The following is a 7,967-nucleotide window of genomic DNA, read 5'->3' on the forward strand; positions in this document are numbered from 1 at the left end:
CAAAGGTGGCTTCCCTGATAACATGGGTAGTAGGGGCTGCTGGGGTTCCCACCACCCCTGATGACACTGGGACAGCAGCTTCCCTTGACTTCGCAGCCCGTCCAGCTTCACTTCCCTCCTCCAACACTGCCGGGGTCATTCTTCTTACAGACTGGGTGCTCTGTTCATTGGCCTTTTGCATCCTCACCAGCACACCCTCTAGAAAGGCACGCTCTCCTGGGCCATGCTTAGCAAGGACACCCACAAGGTCCCACAGCACCCTACACTCATCCTTGAGTTTGTCCACATGGGCCTTAAAAGAGGCCCTCTTGTTGCTGCTGGCCTTGTCCCTCAGATTCCTGAGACTGGTCAGTCGCAACATCTTTTCCACAAAGGTCAGGCATGCCTTCTCCATCAAATGCTTAACTTTATCCACACGCACATCAAGCTTCACCTGGTTCTCACCTGGCTGCCGTCCTGTCCTCCCTGACACCAACGGTGGGGGCACTATTCCTCCCACTGACACCAACGGTGGGGGCACTATTCCTCCCACTGACACCAACGGTGGGGGCACTATTCCTCCCACTGACACCAACGGTGGGGGCACTATTCCTCCCACTGACACCAACGGTGGGGGCACTATTCCTCCCACTGACACCAACGGTGGGGGCACTATTCCCCCCACTGACACCAATGATGTGGCACTACTCCTCCCACTGCAAAATTACAGTTAAGAAGTAGCAACGAAAATAATTTTATGGTTGGGGGTCACCACAACTTGAGGAACTGTATTAAGGGGTTGCGGCATTAGGAAGGTTGAGAACCACTGATCTAGAGGATGCTTGTACAGAGAATTTACATACCACTAGGAGCTAGGACAGGAAGTATGCTCTCCATAGAGAGCTCATGGGGGGAGGGGAGGAAGTCTGCTGACCTCAGAGGGCTCATGGGGGAGGACCGGTGATAGATAAGAGGAAAGGCTACGCTCCAATCGGAATGTACATCCTGTGTATAGGCACTCCCCATTGCATTGTTCTGTGGGAGGGGATTGACTTTATTCATGTGGGGGGGCGTGTCTGCTTGTAAATAAAAATCGGAGGCTGGGGTTGGATCCAGCTCTTTGTGAATTCAAACAGCAACCTGAGAGTGTCGTCTGATCATTCCTGGGTAACGGAGCTCCAATTCCCCACATCTTAACAGAGCTAACCCAGTTGGATGGGCAGGAATCGTGGCGTTTAGCTGCAGTCGTGGTAAGCGAGATTCGCAGCTTTATGGGGGATTTCTGCGCATCCAACTGCAAGTACTCACGGTAAGGAGAAATTCATTAAAAGCGAATTTCCAAGACAGTTCGGTGAGCCAGTGGATACTAATGCGAATTCTACGATAGCTAACCAAGTTCGAGGGGGGAATGAGCCATCATGAACTAGCAAAAAGTATGCCGGCACATTTCAGGTCTCTCTGCCGTTAAGAGGATCGCTTTTTGCGCGTTCGTGTGGCTGATTTCGCTCTCTGTTCGCTAACGTGAATTCCGCTTAGCAAGGACCTTTGTCCTAAAATCTTGATTTGTGGGTGAAAGACAAGGGTTTGTCTCTGCGGAGAGCAGCAGAGGGGTGGGTTTGGTTGGCTGGATTTGGTCAAGTTTAAAAATCTTTCAACCAAAAATTAAACGGGTATATGTTTTAGCGGGTAAAAGTTTTTGCATAGTGCAGGTAAGTATTTGCGGATTGTAGGTACTGTGGTGATTGCTCTACCCCCTCCACGTGAGGTAATTATTACAGTGCTGAAAGGTTTAGGTTAATTGTTAACTGTTGTAAGATCTGTGTTATGTAGTCTGTACAATGTTTTGTGGTACTACTGCTCCCAGCAAGCATGCAGCAGGGGGTCCTTTCTGTTACATGTGCATGTTAGTGTGATATGTTGGTGTTTTATGTCCGTTCTGTGATTGTGCCCAAATTGTGTTGTATGTGTACTTCATATTGTTGTGTAATTGTCCAGTGTATGTTCTGTCCAAAAGTCTGTTTTATGTAAGGGGTTAGAGGCAATTTTGAGGCTAGAGTCTGCCGTGTGCTTCCCTGTGGGGGGCCATTTTCTTGACTAACCACATGTGCTCCTTTGTTTGGCAACCATTTGTGACTGCCATGTGGCTTCTCCACCATTCCTTTTTACAAGTTTCGCTTTGAGTTTCAATGATCTCTATGCAATGTGTATGCAGCTTTCTATATGCATTTGACCCATATTGTGTTTTTAATCCAAATTTTTACAGTGGTTTGCTTTTAGCTTTAAATTTGCGTATTGCCAGCCAATTTAAAGTGTGTTAAGCGAGTTTTTCCCTCACGTGTTCCACATTTAGTGAGCGCGGTGAAGTTTGGGTTTTTGCACATAGATTTCTTGTATAGTGATTGTGTTTTTCTTGTTAAAAGTAGTTCCTTATTGTAAAGCGGGTTTGTTTTAAAGCTGCTGCGTTGCGTGTTTCGCATCCAGCAGACTTTTTGTGTAAACGGTTTTAGGTGGTTGCAGCGAAGATTGCGTGTGTAGCGCAGATCGTTTAGCGGCGCTGGTAGGAGTAATTTTCGCGTCAGCAACGGGTTATTTTTGGTGCAGTTTTTCGGTTTACCTCTGTGTAATTGTTTTACTGCGAAACGTCCCGTGTTTTTCATAAGGATCCACTTTGTCCTTTTTAACAGTTTTTCAAGTTGAAAAGGGTTTTTTTCTGTGTGTATTAGAGAAGTTTTTTTCTTTACACGATTTTTCCTAAAGTTCAGTTAGTAGGTTTTCGGGGCAACCAGTGACCCCGAAGTAACATCCAAGAACCCCTCCTTTTGGTTTGACTTGTGTTAGCTACTGTGTTCAGGGAGAGAAAAGCCACTTTCATCCTTGTGCGGTGTGGCCTGCCAAACACAGTGGGTGATGAGAACCACATAAATTGCGCTGTGGGAGTGGGCGGTCCAGGGAAGTGTAACGCTTAGCCTGGTTACCACAAACACTTCGGGTGGTCAGGATCACATAAATTGCGCTGTGGGAGTGGGAGGTGTGCTCTCAGTCTGACCGCCACTTGATGCGCTTCGGGTGATCGATAAGAATCACATAAATTACGCTGTGCTGGGAAAGTGGTGGAATCAGGCCTCTCGGTAGGATCCCACCGAGTGCTCCAGGGGGTAAACAGGTATCCGGACGTGGGATATATACCAGTGACTAGTCACGATGGGCAGTAGTCAGTCCATGAAGAGAGAGGGGGAACCAGCCCTCTTCAGGGTAAGGACAGCTGCACAACTGATGAAGGTGAGTTTGGGGGGAGAGGTCTACAGAACCCCTCAAAAGATAGAATAAATGGTCGAAGGGTACCAGATGGGAAATTCCCCGGGAAGGTACATTTGACGCATGGAGGTGGGAAAAATTCATCTCTCAATTTTGAACCACGAATGCAGGCGTCAGAACTAGAGATCGCACAGCTATGGCTTCACAGGTCAATCCGATTAGGGAAGCAGGGCATACATAAACTGGTGTCTGTCCAGAAGAACCAGGTGATGTATACCTGGCCTCCAGAGGGAATAAAACAGGAGGATCCGGTGTCAGAGGTGGAGGAAGCTCTTTCAGGGCTGACTCTACTAAGGCAGGATCAGGGTCTGCTGGGGTTCCCGAACAACCAACAGTGGCTGAGATAAGTATAACTGCACCTGTCTCTTCTGTTAGTGATGTCACTCTTGATGTACCTTTCGTGTCTTCTATATCTATGCCTCAGCCTCTACCTCCTCCCTGCTTCACCCCAGCTCCTTCTGTTTCTAACTACGAAGTCTTCTCAACAACCGATTTGCAGACTATCTGCGAATCAAGGGGAATAGACACCCGGTTATTGCAGGGTGCAATATAACCACTCATGAGGAGATGACTTCAGGGGGCAAAGAGTTCTGTACACAGCTAAAGGCAAAGCTTCCAGAAATGTATGGTGCTACCTCTACTACGGACATGATGAAGCTCACCCAGGGTCCTGATGAGGAAAGCGCCTGCTTCTGGCGCCGTCTCAAGCAGACGGCACTGGATGCGGATCTGGAAGTTGGACCTGATGCTCCAACTGAAGGGGTAAAGGTGACCGTGACGCACATTCTGTTGCGGGCCAAATTTTTGGAAGGCATCGATACTAAAATTCCGGAAAGGCTGGTTCTGGCCCGACCCGAATATAATGAGATGTCTATCCCTGCTATCCTTTCCACTCTTGCGGCAATAGAGAGGGAAATGGATAGGAGAAAACAGGACAAGGCCAAAGTTCTTATGTCCCAGACCCCACACGAAAAACCAAGGGATCTGGGTCACAGGAAGGATAGGCCCCCTCCCAGGTGCTTCCAGTGCCACCAAACGGGGCACATGAGGAGGAGCTGTCCCCAATTACCTAAAGGTCGGTGGCAGTTCATGCCTGATGAGTCCTCCGCCCCTGTGACCACCATGGTAAGTAACTCCTATGTATCCTCATAGGAGGTTGGCAAATCGGTGTCGGCCCAGGTCCATCTTTTTCTAGAGGAATTAAAACCTCCCCTCCCTTGCCTCACCGACACCAGTGCAGCAAGAACGGTCTTGCAAAAACAGGACATCCAAGGCAAGGTACCCCTCTCAGGGGAAAGCCCTCCTAACCCATACTAACCTCACCATCAAACGATGCACTATTCTTAACCCAGCTTCTCTTCTTCTTGTGTTGGAAGATGAGAAGGGGGGGGACAGCAATGACAGTGCTGAATTTTGCAACCCGACTAACAATACTAACACCTCTTCTGCTAACATGTCTTCTTTGTCCACTACTAACCTCTCTTCCAAAGGACACGACTGCATTTCTCTGATGGAACTGGAGTCCGCGGCGATCAGCCCAGTGAAGGAAGTGCCACTACCGGAAGCGAAAAATCTTTTTGTTGATGGGTCCAGGTACTACACCCAAGACGGTAAGCCACACACTGGTTGCTCTTTGAACGCACATATGTCAGCTCCCCATTGCCCTCTATTCCATCCGGAATGCCCCTCAGCAACCACATGGGCTGTCACCCTATGAGGTGTTGTTTGGGGGACCTCCCAAAACAGGGTTGTCCTTTCCTCAACAGTTGTCGTCTTTGCATTCACAGCTTACAGGTTATGTGCAATCTCTGCAACGGGAGCTGCAGAAGATACACCATCGGGTTCGTAAATCGCTCCCCGATCCAAATGCAATAACAGGTGTTCTTTCTATTCAGCCAGGTGATTGGGTCGTCTTAAAGAAACATCAAAGAACCGGACTCGAGCCACGGTTCACCGGACCATAAAAGTCCAGCTGATGACACCTACCTCACTCAAGCTCGCGGGACGAGACAACTGGGTGCACGCAAGCCACTGCAAGAAGCTTTTCAGCTACACCAGAGAATGAGGGGTGTCATTTTCCTTTTTCTTTTTGTTTGTATGTCATACATGTGTGTGAACGGAGGAAAAGACGGCAGATACCCCAACCTTTTATTTAAAATGCATCTGCATTTAGCCAGAACCGCCAACAAAACCAACTGTTGGGTATGCTCTAAGCCCCCACCCAGTCATCACATGTCCGCAATGGCCACTGTTCATGCCCTATATGACATCTGCGTCGGCATGAAAATAAACAAGGGACCCCTGGTCAGCCCCCACGTAGACATTTGTCTGTAGAACTTAATGACACATTTATAGCAGGTAACATCAGTTTCAGTACTAACATTAGCTCTAGCTCCTGTAGGGCCCTTGTCAGTCCATTATGGGTAACTAGGCAGCGCTCAGGTGTGCTTTAACATCAGCTTTGGCACAGGTAACAAGTTTGTTGGGACTATCACCTGTGAGGGATGACCGGGTCCAGGCCCATATGGACAAAGTTAGTGAACTACAGGGAAAAGCTAGAGCTATAGCTAGTGAGGGTTGGAATCCGTTCAAGGGTTTGGGAGGATTGGGAGATCTCCTGTTCTCCATCGGATCTTGGTTGAAGGAAGTGGGAGTGTATGTCCTGATGCTTCTCTTTTTTATATGCCGCGGTGAGATGTTCCTGTTGCCTCATCGACCGTGTAAACCAAGCTCGGGCAGACGACCACATCTCCATGCCCGCTCCTGGGATCCCACTCCAACCACTGATCGGAGGAAGACCTCACCAACCAACCACCTTCTCTGCAGATTACGTCCTGGCTTCCCTCTAATTTATCCCCCTGAAGACCACATTCTCCAAGACCTCCAAGCAAGCTTCAAGCCTCATCATGGTTTGTGTCTGATTTTGGAAAACTGGGTCGAGACCAGCCTTGTGTGGCCCTGTCTGCAGGGGCAATTTGAGAATCTGCTGCTGGATCTCCCCAGACCACCATGGGATCACAAGCCTTATTCATACCACAAGTCTGTTTGTGGTTTTTGCAAGAGCCTTCCTGTAGTGAAGGTTCCAACGCTCTTGAGGATCATCGCTTCAATCAAGCCTGTTTGCGTCGAGTCTGCGTCGGGTCTTGTTGTTTCAGGTACCCCGTGGAGCTTTATTCTCAGGGACAACTACAGGAACTCTTTGAGGTTTTGAGACTACACCCATCAAGCTGAAGAAGATCAAGAAGGGACACGAGGAGAATATGATAAAACAGGAGGGAATGTCATGGAAATTTTGTGTTTTTGGTTGAACTTTAAATGTGTCATATATTCGTGTTATTCATATGTCTCTCGTGTGGCTTAATTAAAGCTCTGAAGGCTGTAATTGGGCCATGCGCATTTACAATGTATGTATTACAGTACTCAGCTCGGTAGTGGATGAGATGGCAGATTTGCGCTTATAGACCGGCGTGTATACCGCCATGGCATTTGATGCAAATGCCGCCGGCGGTAGGCCGCGGGCCTGTATCCACATATCAGCAGCATAGTACCACATGGACTTCATATGTCTAGGCGCCAGGCAATGCGAACTCCGCGTGTAGGCTCATGGATATCTCTACAACCACTACCGACCTGAACTGTATCTGGATGGATGTGTTTTAATAATGATCGTATCGGGCCCATTCAGATACAGACTGATGTTTAATCTAGAGGATGCTTGTACAGAGAATTTACATACCACTAGGAGCTAGGACAGGAAGTATGCTCTCCATAGAGAGCTCATGGGAGGGAGGGGAGGAAGTCTGCTGACCTCAGAGGGCTCATGGGGGGAGGACCGGTGATAGATAAGAGGAAAGGCTACGCTCCAATCGGAATGTACATCCTGTGTATAGGCATTCCCCATGCATTGTTCTGTGGGAGGGGATTGACCTTATTCATGTGGGGGGGCGTGTGTCTGCTTGTAAATAAAAATCGGAGGCTGGGGTTGGATCCGGCTCTTTGTGAATTCGAACAGCAACCTGAGTGTCGCCTGATCATTCCTGGGTATAGGGAACCCCATTTCCTCACATCTCAACAGAGCTAAAGCAGTTGGAGGCACAGGAATCGTGTAGTTTAGCTGCAGTCGTGGTAAGTGAGATTCGCACAGCTTTATGGGGGATTTCTGCGCATCCAACTTCGAGTACTCACGGTAAGATGAAATTCGTTTAAAAGCGAATTTCCAAGACACCTCTCTCAGTTGCGGAGAATAAGGCCATGGAGGAGTACGTTACGGATGCACTTTCCCGGGGGCACATTCGTAAGTCTACTTCCCCAGCAGCAGCAGGTTTTTTTTTTTGTAAAGAAAAAAGGTGGTGAATTGAGGCCTTGCATCGATTATAGGGGTCTCAATCGGATCACCATTAATAATGCCTACCCCATTCCTTTGATTTCTGAGTTGTTCGACCGCCTTAAGGGAGCAACAGTCTTTACCAAACTCGACCTTAGGGCGGCGTACAACCTCGTACGGATCAAACTGGGATGAGTGGAAGACCGCGTTTAACACCAGAACCGGTCACTACGAATACCTGGTGATGCCCTTCGGGTTGTGTAACGCACCTGCGGTTTTTCAGGAATTCATAAACTATGTCCTTCGTGATTTGTTGCAGCAGTGCGTGGTGGTTTACCTGGATGACATC

At 48.5% G+C, this 7,967-nt stretch overlaps 1 long non-coding RNA gene across 1 annotated transcript in view; it reads left to right on the forward strand.

The window, feature by feature from the left end:
* Positions 1-7,309, forward strand: part of LOC149434399 (uncharacterized) — a 36,704-nt gene extending 29,395 nt beyond the window's left edge. Inside the window, exon 2 of the long non-coding RNA XR_016308662.1 lies at positions 5,190-7,309. This is a non-coding gene — a long non-coding RNA (uncharacterized LOC149434399). The remainder of the gene's footprint in view (positions 1-5,189) is intronic.
* Positions 7,310-7,967: the final 658 nt, after the last annotated feature.

Source organism: Staurois parvus, unplaced genomic scaffold (assembly GCF_062004578.1).
Source record: "Staurois parvus isolate SC_StPar_1 unplaced genomic scaffold, SC_StPar_1.0 ptg001754l, whole genome shotgun sequence".
Taxonomy (NCBI): domain Eukaryota; kingdom Metazoa; phylum Chordata; class Amphibia; order Anura; family Ranidae; genus Staurois; species Staurois parvus.